We start from the raw sequence: 24,785 nt of genomic DNA, 5'->3' as shown, positions 1-24,785 counted from the left end.
GCGGTGACCTGCGGTATCGGTAAGATTGCTGCGATATGATATATTTCGCTAAGTATGTATGTATTTATAAACTGAACTTTCTCCAGTCGGTCTAACATCGCATGTTATGGTCCTTCAGCAAAGGCTCTGATGACATTAAGTTTCCGATCCCAATTGTTCGTAGCTATGAGCTTGCGAATCGCCCTTAACCACAAACCGAGTTGGAGTGTGTCTACAGTTACATCCAACCAGTGAGCACATATTCCACTACTGGAAGAACCGAGATCCATTATTTTGGATTTTTGAAGTTTCAATTTTGCGCCATGGGATCGCCAGTACTGGTGTACCAAACGTCGCATTTCACCAACGTCACTACTCGAATTTAAATAACACTTATGTCGTCAGCATAAGCGTGACTAATCGTCTTAATATTGAAGACCTGTGCCCTCTCAATTTCTGGTGCATTGTCGAAAGCTAAGTTTCCTCCGCAACAGCATATAATGTCATAGACAGTGAACATCCTTGACGTACTGACTGTTGAACTGGAAATGTTTCAGCCAATTGTCCACTGATTTAACCCTTGGAAAAACACCGTTGATACGTTTACGTGTGACAGCTGTAAAGTGGTCGACGAAACCCATTTTCTGCATGGTGCTGAATAAGAAGCCATGATTGATCCTATCAAAGGCCGTATCACAATCTAAAAACAATAAGGAAAGACTATTGTCACTTAACCAAATAAGGTTTATGACATCCCAATACTCACATATGCTATCTAGCATTGATCTACCCTTTATTGCACTCGTTTGATGGAGACCTATGACATTTTGCAGGAGGGTCTTCATCTTTCTATTCAGTATGCGAATGAGAATCTTAAAGTCAGCGTTGAGTAAGGTGAGTGGTCTTAAATCGTGAATCCTCTTGCTGCTTCGTTTTTTAGGAATAAGTACAATCATTCCCTCCTTAAATAGAGGAGGAAACGCCTTGTTAGTTAATAACTCATTTAACATATCTTTGAGTTCATTCCCCATTACATACCACATGCGTACATAAAATTCGACCGGGAGCCCATCGGAACCAGCTGACTCGTTCCTCGGAGGTTTCGTCCTGAGTTATATTAACAACCATGGCATTATCCTCCTCACGTATTCCCGTCGTAACGTTTGCTAAAAGTTCTTCACCGTCCCGTCTATCTATCTCCGGTCCAGCATAGAGATTCCTATAATACTTCACCACATATTGTTTTATGGCGACCTGAGTAATGTACTCCCCTCAGTCATCGTCCGCCAGCGCGGTTATTATTCTCTGTTTTCCTCTAGGTGTCTCCCGTATCACATGGTATAACGACGTACGTTCCTGCATAAGATCGTCCTTACCTCGAGCTCGCGTACGCACCTCATCCAGACGCTGCTGGGATAGGGCGGTTATTTTCGACTCAAAGCGTTTCAGTTTGAGAGCCATCGAGGACACAGAGGATAGTGCGACTGCAGGGACTTTTCTCTGGCACGCTCCCCGTGAGACCCACACTTCCAATTTTCTGTCCACTCACTACATATGTAGTACCCCTGCCCACTATACTCATTACTCGCGGCAGTCAATCTACTGATTCCCGTAAGTGTTTGAGCTACGTGAGTGCATCCGCACTGAAGATCATTGGCCGGTAAGCCTTATCTATATGAAGATGGTATCTGTTCTTTCGGACATGTCCGAACAGATACCATCTTCATATATTTACTAAAATAGCGTCGGCTACCGGAAAGCTTTCGGAACATCAACACAACTGGACGAGGAAAGCGCGCATACTTCTCTCCTAGCTTGCACCGCAGGAAGGTCGAGCCACCTGCCGCCAATTTCGCACCGCCCGTGCTGCAGACGTGAAGGAAAAACATCCCTGGATGTACAACGCTGATGCGTCCATCTCGATTCGTAGTCTGGCAAAGATACTGAAGTCTTGTAGCGCTCCTGATCCTGTATGATAAATCGTTTCAGACCATTAGAGGTGCTGTTGCAGTTTCTTGGATACACTTGGTGTCACTTCCTAGTTGCTGTGGAACATTCGCCGTCCAGAGTAACGTGCTGGATTCTAATAGTTAGATGTAGGAATATTTGACTTTTAGAAACCAAATGCATATCTGACACAAATTTTCATACGATGGTATCTTGGAAACTGGCATAAACAGCGCCTCTTAGCGTGAGCCAAAGATCGACGCCTTGGTGCGGCCGTCGCCCACGGACGCCGTAGATCGACGCCAGGCTGAGCCCACCAGATGAGGGCGCGCCATGTATTTTCTCTAGTTTGTCTGAATAATAAAGAATTTTCATTAACAACATCTGTCTTGCTGTACTAACCTTCACCTCCGACGGATTACTGTAGTCCTCGTCAATCGATCGGATCCACAATGCCCGGGTGGGAGATCCGAACGCCATCCTGACGAAACAGAAGAACGGCTCCTCCACCAACCACCGAAAAGGTAAACACACTACATGATATCTACAGTTCTATGAATAATTACAACAGCAGGTCAATAACAACAGCAGGTCAATAACATCAATAAAAACGACCACCTTATTATTGGTAGTAATCTGAGCTCAACAATAGGCACTCACCAATAAAATATGTAATAATAAAATATGGACGCTAGTTGAGAAGCTTCGCAGCTTGCAATGGCTTGAAGATAGCAGCTTCTTCGTTCAGAAGAAAAGACATTCATAAAGACACATAGATTACATTATGGCTAAACAAAATCTATGGCCTTAAGCCCCTTTGTACAGGACGTAAGCCTCTACAGAAGAAGCGACATTAACTCTGATCATTTCCCAGTAGTTGGGCCACATGTCGGAAGCTCCGGTTGGTACCGTCCATGAAGCATATCTATTTGCAAGACGGAAGTTGAACCACCATATCAATTAATATTACACTAGTAGCTAAAACGATTACATCAACAAGAAATGAGATAATGAAAGAGAAAGCATCGAACTATCAGCGACAAACACCTTGGGAATGAAAAAAGTTAATTAGAAGCAAGAGAGGTTCGAGGATTTGGCACAAAAGAGTCGAAACAGCAATAAAAGAAAAACAAAATACATACGTCGAAAGCTTCCAAAGTAACACAGAAGACGTTAGATTTAATAAAAAGCAAAGCGCAACCACGCGATGGGGCCAATCACAAGACCTTATGACGAGTCTTCGGACGTGACAGTAAATAACACAGAAAGAAATATCTTGTAATGACAGTGTAAGTGCAATAAGAAAATGGTGCAAATGGCTCTGAGCACTATGGGACTTAACATCTGTGGTCATTAGTCCTCTAGAACTTAGAACTACTTAAACCTAACTAACCTAAGGACATCACACACATCCATGCCCGAGGCAGGATTCGAACCTGCGACCGTAGCGGTCGCGCGGCTCCGGACTGAGCGCCTAGAACCGCTAGACCACCGCGGCCGGCAGTGCAATAAGACAAAACACAGAAAGAAGGAAGGGGTTTAACACGAATACAGATTTTGGTTTTACAGACTACGAGAAAGCTGTCGACCCGGTCGTGCGACATATTTTATGGAGTGTTTTAGAATGAAGTTAACAGAAGTTATTAAAAGCCTTTATCAAGAAGCAAAAGTCAAACATGGGCAATGAGAAGACTGCAGCCACAACAGCTGATAGAGATGCAAGTCAAGGGTATAGTTTATCGTCCATACTTTTACTATCTATACCTACGACATTGTTAAGCGAGGTATTAGAATAGGACCAGATCAATGGATAACCACCAAGATGTTCGCTGACAACCAAATAATTTTCAAGAGAGAAAGGAAGATCTACAAAGGGAAATATATTGCTTAGGCGAGATATGTTCGGAATACATTTTAATGTTTTTTACTAGAAGACCAAAACTATAGTTTTAACGGGAGGAATCCTGTACGTTCCAAAACGGTGCTAAGCGGTCTTGTTTTAGATAAGTTTCACGTTTTAACTTTTTAGGTGGCGATGTCATCTACCAGTTTGGAAATCACATACAGAATAAGTCAAATAAATAGCCGAAGGTGTGTGATACAATACACAGAACAACAGACAAAAATGTCTAGAAAGAAAAACATATGGCAGCAAGACGAAACACGAATGCAGACCACTGCAATGATTTGTACAGCTTCAGGTAAGGAATGAAGGCCTCCGAGTTCAGTTAACAGATTAATGGCACAAAAGAGAGTAAAATTACTAGATAATATCGGTGACGCACCAGAAGGAAAAATTACAAATCGAATATCAACAACAAACCACAAGGGAAACGAGATCTCAGAATATCACGGAGGAGGTGGCTAGGCTGTGATCTGAACTGGCGAGGAATCTAATACTTGAAGTGGAGGAGAATAATAATAAGAAGAAAAGGATTTTATCATGTATCTTTAAAAACAACAGTCTCTATGTAAGATTCTATTCAGCAGTTAAAAATGCACAGGGCTGTGTATGTCTGCACTGTAATCGCATTAACTGACGGGGAAAGGCGCACGCATCATCGGTCTGCTTGTCATAATGAAATCGTATGATTTACGATCGAGTGGCATTTTACTGGTTCCTACTGGTTGTAGAAGTGTACTACCTACTCTTACTACAGCAGGAGCATCCAGGGGTCCCACAACAATGGCTAGTTGGCTGCAAAATTGACCAGAAGGTAATGAACAGTCTGGCGCTATTAGCCACAGATCCGGGCATCAGTCAAAAAGACCGTGGAGGCACGAGTTGCCTACATGACTCGGTCATCGGGTCACATAAGACGTAAAGGGCCACGGGTAAGAAGCAGTTTCTCGTGGAACGACTCCTCAAACGAAGTGTTTGAGAGAAAGAAGTAAAACAAAAGCTTCTCGTCGAGGAAATCATTAGAGCCAGAGATGCAAACATTCGTGGACTAAGTGAACGTCTTACAGACATAATGACTGCAATAGTTGCGCTAAGATAACTTAATGGGCTACCGATTCTGTGACAGCTTCCAGCAGTAAATGGATCAGTTTAATCAGGAAAGGGGAAATACACCATCATTAAACTTGCAACTAAGAAGGGAGTTTAAAAACGGTGCCCCATCGTATGATTCACCCAATACTCCTGTGTTGCGTATCAGTGTCATTAGGCAACCACTGGTGACACAAACCACAGTGTAGAAATGACGCCTGGGACGGATTTACCCAGGCCTACAAAACATTAAGACTACAGGAGCAATTGAACAGAATGCCCCACCTGAATCAGAGAATTACAATATGTAAACACCGTGTGGTATATTATAAAACAGCTAAAAAACATTAACTGGTGATTTTTTAACACATTTTATTCCGCAGTCAGTCCACAGTGTTATTTTCCCCCCAGTCTGCTTGACAAAAAGCAGCAATGAATTTTAATTAGACGCAGTAAAAAATTAAAAGCTTTAAATACGAAACAATGTAAACATTCCCTTGAAATTACAGTTATATATTTCTATAAAGTCTAGGACAGAGTCATTAATTCTGTTATCACAACAATTTATGATTCATAAGTAAAGCTCCTAAACAAAGGCCACAAAATAACCTCACCGCGAGATTAAACAGTGAAAACATAAAAACATGAACGATGAATACTTTGGACAAGAAGAGAATAGAAGCTTTCGAAATGTGGTGCTACAGAAGAATGCTGAAGATTAGATGGGTAGATCACATAACTAATGAGGAGGTATTTAATAGCATTGGGGAGAAGAGGAGTTTGTGGAACAACTTGACAAGAAGAAGGGACCGGTTGATAGCACATGTTCTGAGGCACCAAGGGATCACAAATTTAGCATTGGAGGGCAGCGTGGAGGGTAAAAATCGTAAAGGCAGACCAAGAGATGAATACACTAAGCAGATTCAGAAGGATGTAGGTTGCAGTAAATACTGGGAGATGAAGAAGCTTGCACAGGATAGAGTAGCATGGAGAGCTGCATCAAATCAGTCTCGGGACTGAAGACCACAACAACAACAACATAAAAACATTAACTGCGTAGATAAAGCTAGTATTAGATGTAGCAAAAGTAAACCCAAGTCGGTAAGGAATTAAATCACCAGTTTAATAAAAAATAAAGGTAAGAACAATGAATTGTGGTAAAGAAAAATTTTATGAAGCTAGTGGTTGACTTTAAGCTAACAGTATTACAGACAAGCATGAAGCAAATTTAGTCAAGAACGTAAGGTCATTAAAGACAATAACCTTCTGCCGTTAGAAAATAATCCTCTCAAAGTAAAAACAGTTAAAGGTAACACCATAATTATGACGTCTGAATAAGCCAATAGTGACAAAACTTTAGGCATTTCCAACAGCAACAGTATTCCTGAAATAGTTTCTAAATCAATGCATAAATTTCAATATAAGCTCAAAAAGTTCCTAAACAATTGTAGCTTTCTGTTCATAAAGACTGAAATACGGGACTGTACTGTTATGAACCCTACAGCCCAAAGGCTTGCTGCGCAACCCAGAATACACAAGGCAGAGTGTCCCATAACACCTAATGTGCACTTTAAAAAAGCAGCCCTGTACGGGAAATCATCAAAAAAGTGAACATCTCACTTGCAGCCAGTTTCACCTTAGAAAAGACGTATACCGTGAAACACGGCTACCAACTGATTGAAAACACTAAAAATATATACATACAACCAACAGCAATATTTGACTTCGCAGGCAGTCTTGACCCAAATATACCAGTAGCAAAAACCTTTGAAATAATATAAAATAACTATTACACAGAAAAAGTTAAGGTTACTAGAAATATATGAACTGATATAATTGTAAGATATAATCTTGTTGTATAAGTATTTCAGTTCCAGTAGTACCACTTATAAACAGCAAAATGGCCTGGCAGTGGATAGCTGTATATCCGCATTACTACCCGATGTTTACGTAAACGAATAGGACCAGCAATTTTTATCAACGAATAACCAGCTTAACGAAAAGAATAATGATAAGAAACAACAAAATATGTTAAAGAAGTATATCATCAGGTTAGTGGTTGGTAGGTGTTTTTCTAATATATCTTATAACACAACCACAGAAACCACATAATGTCGTTTACTGAAAAAATATGTACAAACACTATTTGTTGGTTAGTTTTATAAATGTTTTAATTCAGCTACATTAAAATGTGAATAATTATAATGTATTTGTAAATGGTTGGCTTTGATCTCAGTGTCTGTTGACCCACTGTGGGATGGGGACAGAGGCCAGTCAAATATTTACCAAGGAAAAAGGCCAAACAGCCGTAAGTTTTGAGTAGTTATTTTATTTAGAGCCGGCCGCGGTGGTCTAGCGGTTCTGGCGCTGCAGTCCGGAACCGCGGGACTGCTACGGTCGCAGGTTCGAATCCTGCCTCGGGCATGGGTGTGTGTGATGTCCTTAGGTTAGTTAGGTTTAAGTAGTTCTAAGTTCTAGGGGACTTATGACCTAAGATGTTGAGTCCCATAGTGCTCAGAGCCATTTGAACCATTTTTATTTAGACAACAAGTTTCGGCATCTCAGTGATGTCATCTTCAGGTCCCTATGTACTCCACATGTAGACAATCAGATATGTCGATGCTTGGGCACTGGAGCCATCAATATCTGGATTCCATGAATTAGTCTTTTGAGTGCTTACTTCGGAGATCTGACAACGACTCTGTTCTTAAGTATTCAAAGTAAACACTTAAAAGACGCATTCGCGGAATCCAGATACTCATGTTTCCAGTATGCAAGGGTCGATATATCTGATTGTCTATGTGAGGGGTGCGTAGCAGCCTGAAGATGGAGTGACTGAGATGCCGAAACTGGTTGTCTAAATAAAATAACTGCTCAAAAAACGACTGTTTGGCGATTTTCCTTCGTAAGTAATTTCAGTGTTGATGTATGACATTTTTTAATTGCCTGAAAATTAGCTGTAGAATAATTTTTAATAGTAAAGGAAACATTTTACTGTAAAACAGAATATAATATTTGGAAAGCTTAGCACCTTTCATTGACTACAGAAACTTTTATAAGGCATCTTTAGTGGATGTCGTTAGATTAAGCTTTTACAGCATGTCGTATGCTACCACATAGTTCTGTAAGTGCTTCAAATAAGTAAACTTTGCTTCACTGACATTGTAACTGCAAATAAAAGATAAAGTATTAAAAAGGAATAAATATTTTAGTTTTAAGAAAAAATATGTATTTGTGTTAGAAGAAGGTCTCAACCAAAATTTTAGACTTAAAAGCGTAGCATTCACTTAAGGCGCTACACTGCGTGAAACATGGACTAAATGCACAACAGTTGTGTTTCGAAGAGATGATCCCTTCAGATACATTTTTGCCTAGCTAACAAGAAAGTGGGACCAGGAGTTAATCTATTCGCACGATGATTAGAAATATTGCACCTATATAAAATGTACTTGTGCTCTGCTAAAAGCAAAAAATCAAAACGCTTCGGATATTAATCTCCGAATAATGGCATCATGAGCAGTTTAGTGGACTTGAGAGTCTTGTTTTTAATTATATGTAACGCCTACGTTCATTCTCAACCAGTTGACAAATAAAACACGTGGCCAGAAACCGCGGGCAAAATGCCCCCTGGTTAATCGCCGGCCACAGACAGCAGACAGCAGCGAGTAGCTGCGGCTGGCAGGCAGTGCCGGGTCATCCTGGGCGCCGGGGGCGACGCCGGCGCTCGCCGCTATTTGTCTGGCTCGTTAATGGCCAAATTGACGCCACTCCCCGCTCGCGTGATAAAAATCTCGCCCAGAAAATTTTTCTCCCCTCTTTCGTCGCGTGCTTCAGATATATAAACACCATTATACGCAGCAACTGGTAGGGAAAAAAAGTCACCGCAGGGGAGGCCGGGCGCAGCTGCTGCGCTTAATGATCAGCTGGCCAGGCAAATTACGGCCACCTCTGCGCGGGCTCGTCCCTCAGACGCGGAAGGCAAGCGGCCACTCCTACCGCACTCTGTCTGCAACGGATTATCCGTAAACGGGAGCGAGAATATGTCACCTTAAAATACCCGTCTTGTTATCAAAATGTATCATCTCCCACCTATTTATTCATTTCTACCGTTACATGCATTCTTAGAGCATGAGCTCTCTCTCATTCTGAAAGAAAATAGTTCATGTTGTGAAAGTAGCTACCGTAAATTTCGGGAAACTGTCTGTGGAAAATTACAAAAAATGGTTCAAATGACTAACCACTATGGGAGTTAACTGCTGAGGTCATCAGTCCCCTAGAACTTAGAACTACTAATACCTAACTAACCTAAGGACATCACACACATCCATGCCCGAGGCAGGATTCGAACCTGCGACCGTAGCGGTCGCGCGGTTCCAGACTGTAGCGCCTAGAACCGCTCGGCCACTCCGGCCGGCGCAAATTACAGCAAAGTTCTTTTACGATTAACAGAGCGAGAACCCAAGTATTGTCCTCCAGAGATCGAATTCCCGCAGTATTTGCTTACTTAAGGACTCACTGACAAGGAGGCACTCTTATGTGAAAGTCAACCACAGTCCAGAAGCAATAAAATATTTCATGAATGGGACGACGAAATGGTTACAGAGCAAAAAGAAGCTTAGTCGAAAGGCACGGCGATCAAAAGACCCAAAGCATCTAATTGTTCAAGTTCTCAAATAGATTTCTTAAAGCGAGAGAAGAAAACAATCATTTTCCCAATAAAAAAGTTAAGGCCAGTTTCTCATTCAATTGACCAAAAAATTGGCAAAAGCTTGAAAGTTTTTTGAGGCAATGGAAAAACGTACCAAGGATCTGTTTGGAGATTATCGTTATTAGGCTATGAACTTTATTTCAGATTTTCAAGACAAAAAACAAAGTGGCGCCCGTAGTTATGGTTTGATCAAGGCCCTGCGACTATGAAGTACGCAGACTGCGTGCAGTGTAGCCGCTCAGGAGTTATCTGAAATCAAAAATGGATAACATCACTTCACACTACATAAAATGTATGGGCGCTTATTCCTAATCACAATGAAATAATCTTAGATTAAATGATATGGTGCTTACTCTAACGTTGAGTGCGATTTTTGGGAGTTTGTTTCATCCTTTAAGGTTTTACCAAACAAATTAATCTCAACAAATTTCATATATTATAGGTGTAAACTCCCAAGAGAAGTGTTTACTTTTCAGGGTCAAAGGAAGAAGTTAATTGGTTGAACCGTTTTTATTTTAAGCTTCATGCAGTTTCGAAAACTCATTTCTCGAGAAAAACGTTTATATGTATTATTAATTCAATTAGCATGAAAACTACATATCATTACACATTTTTGATGTCACTGAAAGCAAATCTGAAGTTAGATTTTCAAAATTCAAAATGGTCAATCCAATACGGCGAACGGAAAATTATGTTTTGAACAATTATGACCATAATTTGACAAAAAAAGTGGTTCCGTTACTTACTACAAGACCTTATATCAACCCTTCCTCTAAATCTAATTGCTGCTGCAGGGCAGCAGTTCCCTCGTTCTTGGCGAAAAAAGACGATCTGGCCGAGATGGATATGTTGCGTCCGGCAGCCTGCGCACGTCTTTCGTCAGCTTTTTCGGCGAATAAGTTTCCATGCGTACGGTAATATAAATCATTTTGTGAACGTGCGTCACGGCACGGGAAGTGTTCTACCTGAGCCGGGCGCCTCCGGCTGGGAGCGTCCCACGGTGGCCGTGACACTGCTTCGGACAACTGCAGAACTTTTGCAACGCACGGATTCAAAAACCTTTTCGTCCCAACATTATAGAAACATACACATTTAAAAAGATGCAATTGAAATATCGAATTTTCGACACTTTTGACTGAGGACCTGGCCTTAAGAGGTTTGGTGGTTGCCCTCAGCTACACACTTACTTCCTCCACAGACATCTAGGAAGTGTAGAGTGGAGAATGACAGGCAGCATTTCTGCTACCCATTGTATCCCAGACACCTACTGTGGACTTCACTGACAGGTGTAATGTTTTTTCTATGACATAATACTAACATTTTTCAAAAGCTTTTGTTATGAAGACTATAAGAAATTATTTATGTAAAGGAGGTAAATACTAAATTTTTGGAAGACTACGAATCGTACAGGGGACTGATTTACTAAAATGAAACGGCACTGTAAAAAGCCACCAATCACTTCGCTACTGAGAGGAGCAGAGGAGTGAACTGGCGTCCATGAAACGCTGTTTGTTAGAAGAGGGTAGCTAGCCAAGGGGAGTGGAACATGGCTCGTAGCTGTTGGATCTTCCCAGCGGACTTCCTTCCACACAGTAATCGACACCTCAAAGACGGAGTCCAAGGACGTCGGTCCCTGTCCGTCAGTAGCAGCAGACGAAAGTTTCATGACAAAGTTACAGCGCCCACCGGGAATATTTAAGTGTCTCAACAGATTATGGACCAATAAGCTTGAACCCCTGCTCATAACCTTTTAGTTATGGCGGAATGAGCGTCATTTTAATTTATCCGGCGCAGTATCACAGAAAAAATCCGACGGTCAAACCATACAGTTTCATAAAAAAAAACTAAAGCTCTAGAATTGGAGGAAATGAAAAGAAACTTCAGGTGTTAAAAAGAGTTTGTGATACTACAATACTGGCCATTAAAATTGCTGCACCAACAAGAAATGCAGATGATAAACGGGTATTCATTGGACCAATATATTATATTAGAACTGGCATGTGATTACATTTTCACGCAGTTTGGGTGCATAGATCCTGAGAAATCAGTACCCAGAACAACCACCTCTGGCCGTAATAACGGCCTTGATACGCCTAGGCATTGAGTCAAACAGAGCTTGGATGGCGTGCACAGGTACAGCTGCCCATGCAGCTTCAACACGATACACAGTTCATCAAGAGTAGTGACTGGAGTATTGTGACGAGCCAGTTGCTCGGCCACCATTGACCAGACGTTTGCAATTGGTGAGAGATGTGGAGAATGTGCTGGCCAGGGCAGCAGTCGAACATTTTCTGTACCAGAAAGGCCCGTACATGACCTGCAATATGCGGTCATGCATTATCCTGCTGAAATGTAGGGTTTCGCAGGGATCGAATCAAGGGTAGAGTCACGGGTCGCAACACATCTGAAATGTAACGTCCATTGTTCAAAACTGCCGTCAATGAGGTGACCGAGACGTGTAACCAATGGCACCCCATACCATCACGCCGGGTGATACGCCAGTGTGGCGATGACGAATAAACGCTTCCAATGTGCATTCACCGCGATGTCGCCAAAGACGGATGCGACCATCATGATGCTGTAAACAGAACCTGGATTCATCCGAAAAAATGACGTTTTGCCTTTCGTGCACCCAGGTTCGTCGTTGAGTACACCACCGCAGGCGCTCCTGTCTGTGATACAGCGTCAAGGGTAACCGCAGACATCGTCTCCGAGCTGATAGTCCATGCTGCTGCAAACGTCGTCGAACTATGCGTGCAGATGGTTGTCGTCTTGCAAACGTCCCCATCTGTTGACTCAGGGATCGAGACGTGGCTGCACGATCCGTTACAGCCATGCGGATAAGATGCCTGTCATCTGGACTGCTAGTGATGCGAGGCCGTTGGGATCCAGCACGGCGTTCCGTATAACCCTGCTGAAACCACCGATTCCATATTCTGCTAACAGTCATTGGATCTCGACCAACGCGAGCAGCAGTGTCGCGATACGATAAACCGCAATCGCGATAGGCTACAATCCGACCTTTATCAAAGTCGTAAACGTGGTGGTACGCATTTCTTCTCCTTACACGAGGCATCACAACAACGTTTCACCAGGCAACGCTGGTAAACTGCTTTTTGTGTATGAGAAATCGGTTGGAAACTTTCCTCATGTCAGCAAGTTGTAGGTGTCGCCACTGGCGCCAACCTTGTGTGAATGCTCTGAAAAGCTAATCATTTGCATATCACAGCATCGTCTTCCTGTCGGATAAATTTCTCGTCTGTAGCACGTCATCTTCGTGGTATAGCAATTTTAATGGCCAGTAGTGTATTTCAGGCATTACAAAATCGAGTTAAATTTATAAAGAACTAAGCAACATAAATTCGTTTATCTGTATGACGCTCCACTCCATTTGATCTGGATGCACCCACTGATTCGCTAGGAATGGGTGTCATAAGGCCCTCACATCCTCTCCTGAGGAATGGTGGCCCACAACTGTTCTAATTAGACCTGGATACTGTTACAGGGACGGAGTTGACTTCTGAGTTGGTTCTACACATAACCTGTTGGGGACAGATCTGGGTGTCTTACTGGCCACGGGAGTATCTTCGCACGATGCAGTCAGATCATAGAGGCACGTGCTATGTGTAGACGAGCATTGTCGTGTTGAAAAACAGCACCACGATACTGTCACACGAGAAGGATCACAAGACACTGGACGTGCGTGAGGTACTGTTCTGCCGTCAGAGTTCTCTCAGTCACTACCAGCCGTGACTTGAAGTCATAGCCGATGACTCGCCAAACCATGACGCCAGGAGTACCACCGCTTCCCCTTCCAAAAGATTGGAAGGTCGGCAGGTGAAGGTTGAAGTGGTCGCTGCAACAAATATCTACTAATATCAGTATTGCTGGCCCCTGTTTTGATCACAAGAGAGGTAGATTATTCCTACACGTCGGTCAGGAACCTGAAGACAGTGTAGTAAATCACTGAAACTGGTTGACCAACTTCCAATCAATTGGAAAGGCGTTTAATTTGACATCCTCTATCGAACAGCCGAGTCCCGCAACCATCGCTAATAAACAATGTAGGCTTTCACGGCCGGTGTTGCGTTCATTCAAAACTTCCGGGCTGGTAGGTCGTGGTCGATGTATAAAACTCTCCCCTGACGTTTCGTCTCCGACTACGAGAGACATCCTCCGAGGTAAAGCGGCAAACTACGAAGAGAACTCGAGGAAGCGCTGATTATATAGGCAGTACAGAGGACGCCACTTTCATCACGTGTCGTCGGCTATGAGACTGTCTCTGGTAATGCCAACATTCTCGACTGAAAGTAATCGATCGTCACGCTTGTGGTGCAACGCTGACATCCAAATTTTATCCAGTTTAACATCTTCTCCTTTCCTGTTAAAATTATACTGATTCTCTGCCCACCAGGAAAATTAAAGAATATTTAAGATCGGCATTGGCTACACCGGAGGTATATAAAATTCCTTGTAGTTGTGGACAGGTTTATATCGGTACCGCAAAGAGAAGTGTGCTACACCCGTCTTGTTGACCATAAGAGCAATTGCCACCTGGGTCACACGGATAAATCGGCCGTAGCGGAACATGTTTACCCGGAACGTGATCATGAAATAAAATTCAGCGAGACGAGCGTCATATCAAAAACCTCGCGTTATTATGCAGGTATGTATAGAAAGGCTATCGAGATCAAACACCGTAATAATTTTAACAAGAAAGACGAAGGCGTTAAACTGGACAAAATTTGGACGTCAGCGTTGCACTGCAAGCGTGATAGTCGATTACTTTCAGTCGAGAATGTTGTCACTACCAGAGGCAGTCTCATAGCCGACGCTACGTGATGGACAGTGCCGCCCTCTGTACGCCTATATAATCAGCGCTTCCTCGAGTTCTCTTCGCAGTTCGCCGCTTTACCCCGGACGATGTCTCCCGCAGTCGGAGACCAAACGTCAGGGGAGAGTTTCATACATCGACCACGGCGTATCAGCCCGGAAGTTTTAAGTGGAGATCGCTAAAAAAGATGGACATACAAAGTTTGGAAGAAACGGTCCTCTTCTGAGATCGCCGCCATGTTCTGCGGCTGTGGTCATCCAAAGTGGAGTAGAACAGCGATTCACCACTGCACACGATACGGCGGCATTTATCAACAGTCCATGCGTCCGGTCACGGCTCCGGTGCAAAAGGAAGCTGTTTGTGTTGTGGTGTTATTGGAAGTCTGGACATGGGACGATTAATCCCTGCTAGTCTCCGATCAATGATCCTGGAAGACGCAGAATGTTGCAAGGAGTCCATTACTTGTTCTCTGGTGGCAAGCGCAGCTGTGAAGTGTTTACGATGTCCTCGGCGCAGAATATGGCGACCCTCCGTTGTAGTGATCACAGGTCTCACACGACTATGCGGCATCTCTGTCTCCTTCAGTGTCATCATTCAACACCTGACGCCGTTCACGCCATGCATCTACCCTATCAGGTCTGTTCAGAACACTAAACATGAGCGACACTAATGCATTCTGGTAATCATTCTACTTCTCGCAGAAAACTGCAACTCTAATCATTTACATATCCGCCAATTATGTGTACGTCTACGAAGCTTCGAGATGGGCTCTTTTAAAACTACGGTTCGGTAGTTTTGGTACACTATATACATGACGTAGTAAATGGTAGGATTATCGATAATATTGGTAGCATTTGTAAGAAAAGAAACATAAATGAATGTGCAAGAGAGAAAGAGGGAGTTGACGACTTCCCTTTTTTTTTTTTTTGTTTGTTTTACACGTAATTAAAACTGAACAACATTCAGTGTTAGTCCATTTTGAAGTTTAGAGCCCTACAGAATATAAGTTGCATTTTACAAGCAACAAAAATCAGATGATCGCGCAATTTCTGCGCTTTTATGTACTCTAACCAACTGCTTTTGATGCAAGTACAGTTTAATGCACAAACATAAAAGTATATATAATTGTTGTTCTTATTTTGTACTCAACAGAACGTTCTTTTTCATGATCAACGGGAAGGGTTTCCTGTTATTATTGGTAAATGTGGAAGTTGTTTATGAATAACAGAAACATTTTTTATATATGTTCGAAGAAATATTGGACCGATCTTTGATATATTGTTGTTTGTGTTCTTTTTTAATTTTACCTTATTTTTGAAGAAATTCCTTTTTTAGCGCGATATGATAAGTATCTACTGTTTCCTTTATTTTAACTACAACATGCCACTGCTTCACGTTACAAATCAACTATGAACGTCATCTGCCAGCGTGTGTAGTGCCAACAGCAAAATTCGGAGGCGGTGGTGTTATGGTTGTCGTGTTTTCCATGGAGGGGATTTGCACCCCTTGTTGTTTTGCGTGGCACTATCACAGCACAGGCCTAAATTGATGTTTTAAGCATCTTCTTGCTTACCACTGTTGAAGAGCAACTCGGGTATGGCGATTCCATTTTTCGGCACGATCGAGCACCTGTTCATGGCTCAAATGGCTCTGAGCACTATGGGACTTAACTTCTGAGGTCATCAGTCCCCTAGAACATAGAACTACTAAAACCTAACTAACCTAAGGACATCACACACATCCATACCCGAGGCAGGATTCGAACCTGCGATCGTAGCGGTCGCGCTGTTCCAGACTGTAGCGCCTAGAACTGCTCGGCCACTCCAGCCGGCAGTGGAAGCTGTCATCAAGGTTAAGGGTGGGCCAACACCATACTGAATTCCAGCATTACCGATGGAGGGCGCCATGAACTTGTAAGTCATTTTCATCCAGGTGTCCGGATACTTTTGATCACATAGTGTATTCTGCAAGAAACAGAGAATAGGGCTCTAGCTATGTTCTTAAGGGAACTTCCAGCATATATATCAATGGATGTAAGAATGGAAAACCCAAAGGATTAAGCCGCTACTATTATGGTTGCTACGCAACTGGAAGACGTCGACATTGTGACCAGAGGTCAATATAAGTGTAGTATTTTTTACTCGGAGGTGAAATGCCTAAGGTGCCGGCGGCGTTAGGAGGTAATGCCGCGTATCTAAATCCTATGAAGCGGGGTAATGGGGTATCTGGCGCTAGACTGCCAGAATAGAAAGCAAAGTAGGTAGCGTCGCGATAAGCGTTCGTTAAACGGCAATGGGAATTCTCAACTGCTACAGGGCGTTCCCGACGAAACACACCACTGAAAAAGCGTATGCAGAGGCGGAGTACTATTTCGTCGGCATAGTGAACGGAACAGAACATAGGTTTTTGGGGGACACGGGCTCATGTGTCGGTAGTCAGTGTGGACCTTCTAGGTGAGGAGAGACAAAAGCCTCCTTGATATAGATTACGTAGAGTAGGGAACAATGACTTGGCGTTATTGGGATCAACGTTCCTCAGTTTAAGTACTGGAACACGGATTTCCCGCGAATAAATGGAAGTATTGACACATGTTAGTGAGGGGTATAGCATGATCCTGGAGTTAATTTTTCTGGATGAGCATCACGCAAAAATTTATCTTTCGTAGCATAGATCGAACTAAGGAAAGTACACTCCTGGAAATGGAAAAAAGAACACATTGACACCGGTGTGTCAGACCCACCATACTTGCTCCGGACACTGCGAGAGGGCTGTACAAGCAATGATCACACGCACGGCACAGCGGACACACCAGGAACCGCGGTGTTGGCCGTCGAATGGCGCTAGCTGCGCAGCATTTGTGCACCGCCGCCGTCAGTGTCAGCCAGTTTGCCGTGGCATACGGAGCTCCATCGCAGTCTTTAACACTGGTAGCATGCCGCGACAGCGTGGACGTGAACCGTATGTGCAGTTGACGGACTTGGAGCGAGGGCGTATAGTGGGCATGCGGGAGGCCGGGTGGACGTACCGCCGAATTGCTCAACACGTGGGGCGTGAGGTCTCCACAGTACATCGATGTTGTCGCCAGTGGTCGGCGGAAGGTGCACGTGCCCGTCGACCTGGGACCGGACCGCAGCGACGCACGGATGCACGCCAAGACCGTAGGATCCTACGCAGTGCCGTAGGGGACCGCACCGCCACTTCCCAGCAAATTAGGGACACTGTTGCTCCTGGGGTATCGGCGAGGACCATTCGCAACCGTCTCCATGAAGCTGGGCTACGGTCCCGCACACCGTTAGGCCGTCTTCCGCTCACGCCCCAACATCGTGCAGCCCGCCTCCAGTGGTGTCGCGACAGGCGTGAATGGAGGGACGAATGGAGACGTGTCGTCTTCAGCGATGAGAGTCGCTTCTGCCTTGGTGCCAGTGATGGTCGTATGCGTGTTTGGCGCCGTGCAGGTGAGCGCCACAATCAGGACTGCATACGACCGAGGCACACAGGGCCAACACCCGGCATCATGGTGTGGGGAGCGATCTCCTACACTGGCTGTACACCACTGGTGATCGTCGAGGGGACACTGAATAGTGCACGGTACATCCAAACCGTCATCGAACCCATCGTTCTACCATTCCTAGACCGGCAAGGGAACTTGCTGTTCCAACAGGACAATGCACGTCCGCATGTATCCCGTGCCACCCAACGTGCTCTAGAAGGTGTAAGTCAACTACCCTGGCCAGCAAGATCTCCGGACCTGTCCCCCATTGAGCATGTTTGGGACTGGATGAAGCGTCGTCTCACGCGGTCTGCACGTCCAGCACGAACGCTGGTCTAACTGAGGCGCCAGGTGGAAATGGCATGGCAAGCCGTTCCACAGGACTACATCCAGCATCTCTACGATCGTCTCCATGGGAGAATAGCAGCCTGCATTGCTGCGAAAGGTGGATATACACTGTACTAGTGCCGACATTGTGCATGCTCTGTTGCCTGTGTCTATGTGCTTGTGGTTCTGTCAGTGTGATCATGTGATGTATCTGACCCCAGGAATGTGTCAATAAAGTTTCCCCTTCCTGGGACAATGAATTCACGGTGTTCTTATTTCAATTTCCAGGAGTGTATATGCGAAGTTCCTTGTGCACTAAAATCGAGTCGATGAGTAACAATGTGACGTGGGGTATAACATAGTTTCAAATAATGGATGAAATAGTTTTGTAGCTGTTTAAGGTATTTGGCTTATATTGTGAATTTATTTCGCTGTTGTTAAGTGTTATTGTGTTCTGGGGCATTACCTTATGATTGCGCGAGGTCTGAGTTATTGTGAGGCAATGTAGATGTACTACAGAATCTCTTAAGCACACCTGTTTTAAAGGATAGGGAGAATGATTCAAATTCCTTCCTCCCAGGTGTCAGTAACACCGAGAACGTCCAAACCTGGCGATTCTACACCTGTCTGGGGGCCGAACAGTGGACGCGCTACAAAGCCGGTGATTGAAAACAGAGGTGTTATTTGCTAAACAAACAGACGCCATGCTAACTAGTCACCGGTGGTCGTTGAAATGTACATATGACGCATGTGAGGCAAGAAATGAATACGAAGTCTGCAAGAAACGTTTGCAGAATTACACCGGGAAATAGAAAAGCTAGAGTGTTAACAGAAATACGCGGGAATATCAGGGGTTGTAACTTTCCTATGAGAGATTGAGACAACAGTTACGTCAGTTAACATACTTGCACCATGGACATTGATACAAAGACAAAAGGAATGACAAGTTTAGCGTTTAAGAATAGTGAGCTATTAGTCAATGGCACGACGGGTCACATAGCGCGGGAGGAGTTTTGCCTTCCGGCTACTTTCACTGGGACAAATATCATGAATATGAAGCAGTCTTTGTTGTATTTGCCGGACAAGCAGCTACAAGTGTTATATACCCAGAACCTAGCGCTTCTGAATGACACACTCACTTCAGATCTCCTTCATTCGATAGATGAGTTGACAGCATCATGAGAGGTATGGATAACAGCTAAATAAATGTTCCAGCATGTGCGACACTATCGCGATGAGCAAAGCCGCAATGTTATAAGTATATCCGTTTCTAGTACTCTGTTGCATCTGATTGCCTTTTGTGTAAGATGCATCCACTTTAAACGGAAACCCAGACACTCACATGCACTGCCAGTACATAAAATACCAGTGGATTGGATTGCCAGTAGCGAGCAAGGCTTAGTCAAGCAAGATAGATGTAAAACCTTGTTGGTAAATGAAGAGTACTTGAGATTGTTAATATAGAATATTATGTTAATTATATGTTTTGTATATTATGTTAATTAATTAAAATATTAATTATATTATGTTAATGAAGAATATTTGTGAAAACCAGGTAAGATGAGATACTGGGATGAAGTGTTGTGTTTTAAAAATTGCTCGTAAAAGCTGCAGAACGTAACTGAACCAAAAACTCAGGTGATCTTTATGAGTAGGTAGTTGTTAACTACAAGCAAAATGCTTGAAGTAGTCACAGGAAAAGTTAAATGGGTTACGCTTAATGGCCAAGCAGAATACTTATCAAAGAAACTTAAGAATTGCTTCACTAGGGTAAAAGCGGCAGTCAGATCAAAACGAGACGGACGGAAAAACTAACTAAATTTTTTATTATTTCAAAAGTAATCTACATATGCATCTACACACCAATTCCGCAAGACACTTTACGGTGCGCCGTGGAGAGTACCACTACTAGTAATTTCTAATCCTGTAACACACATAAATAGAGCGATGAAAAAACGACCGTCTACACCATATGTCTCCGTGGTAACCCTAATTTCTCGTGTATTATCTTCGTTATCCTTACACGAAATATTCAGGGTGAGTCACGACATTTTACCCCGGTTTCTGAATGGTATTCCTTAGGCTACTTGGAACAAAAAATGTAAATAAAGTAATGGGATCAAATCCATAATTAAGGAGCTTCAGTAATTGAAAAACTCAGAGAAATGGTAGAGAAAACTTTTATTGTAGGATTTGATTATCAAATATGCACATAATAATTAATTTAAACAATTTTGTAGCAGTCTCTTGCATTCAAAGTGGATTTAAAACAAGTGTTCAAAATTTCATCCCCGCATTTGAAGGCAGAGATACGCACGGGAGTGAACCGCGCGAGTAGCATTTCGTAATTTCACATGCTCGTTCCTTATTGACGTTGCGGCATTGAGAATGCGTTGTATCAATTCTTCTCGTTCTTCCACCTTAACTTCATCCATTCCAGATGCAGTAATCTAGGGGTGTTAAATATGGGGGATCTGGTAGGCCAGTTGTTAGGGCACCCGCGACTTCTCTATCGATGTGAGAGTTGTTGATTAAGATAAGCTGTTACCACATGGTAGAAGTGCAGGTGCCTCGTCAATTTGGACGTACATGTGGCGTCTTGTTTCCAGAGGAACATCTTCAAGAAGCTGCGGTAAGTCTTCTCGTAAAAAGTTACCGTACATCTGACCATTTAAATTTCCCGGGAGAATAAACGGCTCCAGTAACTGATCACACACTACACCATACCAGACATTGACACTGAATCTGAGTTGAAATTGAGATACTACCATGGCATGGGGATTGTCCAAACATGCATGTTATGCATGCTGCTGATGACATGACTTGTAAAGGCTGCCTCATCACTGAACATTGTGAAGCGATAGAGCTGCCGATTTCTATTTAACCGGTTACAAAAATGCATACGGTTGGCACAATCATGTGGCTCTAAATGGTGAACTTACTGCACATGAAAAGGATACAGTCCATTCTCATGAAGAATCCTATATTCCTTAGATTGTGAAACGTTCAAACGGGTAGCTAGGCGTCTTGACAAAGGGCGTTCAAAAAGTTCTACACAGTCGTCTCTAATTTTTTTTATTTTTTGCAGGAAGAGAATGAAATTTTTTGTGTACATACTTGGAACATTTAGCTATAAGTAGGTATATAAAAGTAGTTTATTTTATTTACAGGTGAGCCATAATGGACCGAGAAGTAGATGTCAGGTTGCGACAACGGTCGGTGATCGAGTTCCTCTTCAAGACCGGCGATAAATCTACCACACCGATTCACAGGAAGTTGCTCCCTGTTTCTGGGGAGGACACAGTGGATCGTAGCAGTATCCAGCGGTGGTTGCAAAAGTTTAAAGAAGGTGATTTCTCTCTACTGGACAATCCACGATGCGATAGCCCATCGACGGCAGTGAGTGATGTGAATAAGGAGACCACTGATCAAATCATCCAAAATGGCAGATGTGTGACTACACATAAGCTTGCTGAAATTACTCGTTTGTCATTGGGTAGTGTGGTATCACTGGTACAGTCACTAGGGTACAGAAAGTCTGTGCACGTTGGGTGCCTAGATTATTGACAAGAGAAATGAAAACGATGAGGAAGGATATGTACGAGGGTCACATGAAGACCTTTACTGAAGCGTGGAAAAGTGTTTTGAGGGCGTCATCACCCAGTATGAAACATGATTGTTTTTGTCCGAACCTGAAATCAAAACCAAATCCATGGAATGGTGTCATCCCGGTTCCCCTCGGAAGAAGAAACCAAGACTTTCACGAACAGCAGGCCGAAAGGTGATGGCCTACTTCGTCTGGGATCGGTGTGGTGTCATTTTCATTGACTTTTTGGAACCTGGCTCCACAATTAACCAGGACCGTTACTGTTTGTCATTGGACAAGCTATGACGTGCCATCAAGACCCCACAGACCACAGCTTCAGGGTCAGCTCATGAGACTACACCTGGCAATGCCAAACCCCATACAGCCCTTATGATACAGGAGAAAATAAGGAAAATGGGTTGGAAAATTGTTCCCCATCCTTCATACATTCCGGACTTGCCCCCGTCTGATTTTTACCTCTTTGGCCGTCTGAAGGCCCACCTGCGCGGTAAAACATTTGATAGTGAAAAAGACCTTAATTCCTTTGTCAAGCGATTGTGTAAAAAGTCAATCCCCAGAATTTTACCAAAGTGCATTTACATCATGGAAAGAACGTTGGGCCAGATGCGTCACAGCTGATGGAGGCTACATTGAGTAGGCTCAACGTATAGCTAAATCTTCCAAGTATGTTCACTAAAAATTTCATTCTCCTCCCGAAAAAAATAAAAAAATTAGCGACTACTGTGCAGAACTTTTTGAACTCCCTTTGTACTTGAACGAGGACTGTGCTCTGCTGAATTAATGATGTTTTCCTCTTCTTGAGCGTCAGAATGTCTTTCGGAGTGAATCCGAATAGTGGGAAGAGTACTAGTTTCTAGCAATCCTACGATTAGGATTCCGACGGTGATATTCGGCAACAGCAACTTTCGCATTACCATCACAGAAGCCCAAAATGTATACCATTTCTCCATACCCCTGCGATGAAAACTTGTACGGCATCGCAAAGTGTATCGTACGCAGGAGACAATAACAGTAAAAAGTGACTGCAATATCAACAACGTGGTTGTTATGCAAACGTAGCACTCCCTGCACTTGTCTACCTAAAAAGACTGACCGTGTGTCCTATGAACACAAGTGTAGCGCTCCATACACCGTCGCATGTTTCGGAACTCTGTAATAGTTCCTTAATTATCATTTACATTTTTTGTTCCAAATAACCTAAGGAATAACTTCCAGCAACCGGGGGAAAACCTCGTGACTCACCCTGTATGTTGACGGCAGTAGGATAATTCTGTAGTCAGCTTCAAATGCCGGTTCTCTACATTTTCTCTCCAGCGTTCCCCGAAAAGAGAGTCCCGCGGATTCTAGTTTGTGTTGCCGAAGCATCTCCCTAATACTTGTGTGTTGGTCGAGCCTATCTCTACCAAATTGACTCTGCATTGCTTCGATTTCTTCCTTTAATTCGACCTGGTGGCATTCCAAACAATTGAGCAGTGCTCAAGAATGGACACACTAATGTTCTACATGCAGTCTCCTTTACATATTAACCTCACTTTCCTTAAACTCTCCCAATAAACCGAAGTCGACCAAATTCCTTCAAATTAAAATCCATACATGCTCGTTACGTTTCATATTGCTTTGCAACGTTAACCCTAGACATTTAATCGAGCTGACTGTGTCAATCAGCACACTACCAATACTGTTATCTAACATTACACATTTGTTTTTCCTACTCATTTGCTTTAACCTACATTTTTCTGCATTTAGAGCTGCCATTCATCACAGCAACTGGAAATTTTGTCTAAGTCATCTTGTACCTTCCTACATTCAGTCATCGACGACACCTTCTGGTACACCACAGCATCACCAGCCAACAGCCACAGATTGCTGCTCACCGTGTCCGTCAGGTCATTTATGGATATAGAGATTGATAGCGGTCATTTCACACTTTCCGGGTCACTCCCGACGACGTCCTTGTTTCTGCTATTATTGTTTATACGCTTATCCCACTGTCAGACAAGACGGTCTGCGCTTGATGGAAAAGTATTTGCAGTTGCCTACGGAACCATGAACGTACCCAGGCGTGCACCTCTTCGTTCGACGGAAGTCGACGACCATTAATGTCTTTCTTCGGGGCTCCAAAAATATGGAAATCAGATGGGGAGAGGTCGGAACTGTACGGAGGATGTGTAAGGGCAGGCCCACATGTTACCAAGGTAGTTTCGAGTACGCTGTATAAGTTTCGCTGGGAAGCCCTTACACATCCTCTCTTCCTCTACGCAATGCCAATCTCTTCCCACGCGATATCCATATCTTTGGCGCCTCACGAAAGGCGTTCGTGAACGTCGATTTGCTTCGAAGAGGAACACGCCTGGGCACAATCATGGTTCCGTACTCAGCCGCAAACATTTTGCCATGAAGGCACCGACGTCTCGTCTCACAATGGGATAAACGTATTAAGAGTTATGGCGATTACTTTTGAAATAATAAACAGTTTACTTTTTGTCTATCTGTCACGTTCTCATTTGACTGCCCCTTATGAATTGGAAACACCAGCAGGTGACGGGTATGTATTGGTTCTCACAGCAGTTCCCTGAATCGGCTTCACATATCATCGAGGAACGACTAGTCTGAAGATGGTCTCTTATACCGAAACCTGTTACAGGAATTAATAAAGCGATAATCGTTGAGATCAGGTCTGCCTTTTTCTTTTATATTATCACTTGTATCAACAGATCTTGTTTTATGATAAAGCAATGGCAGTGCGGTGTTTCGTATAATATGTAAGACGAAAAGGTTTGTTGAACAGTGAATGTGAATTATTGGATTATATGAGTACATAGTCTAACAGACACTGTGTAGAAATAGTAACTAATAGTGAAGGGGTGGGACACTAAATTCACTTCTTCTGTAGAGTAGATT

The sequence above is a fragment of the Schistocerca nitens genome, chromosome 1, assembly GCF_023898315.1.
Source record: "Schistocerca nitens isolate TAMUIC-IGC-003100 chromosome 1, iqSchNite1.1, whole genome shotgun sequence".
NCBI classification, from domain to species: Eukaryota; Metazoa; Arthropoda; class Insecta; order Orthoptera; family Acrididae; genus Schistocerca; species Schistocerca nitens.
This window is presented reverse-complemented; position numbering follows the sequence as displayed.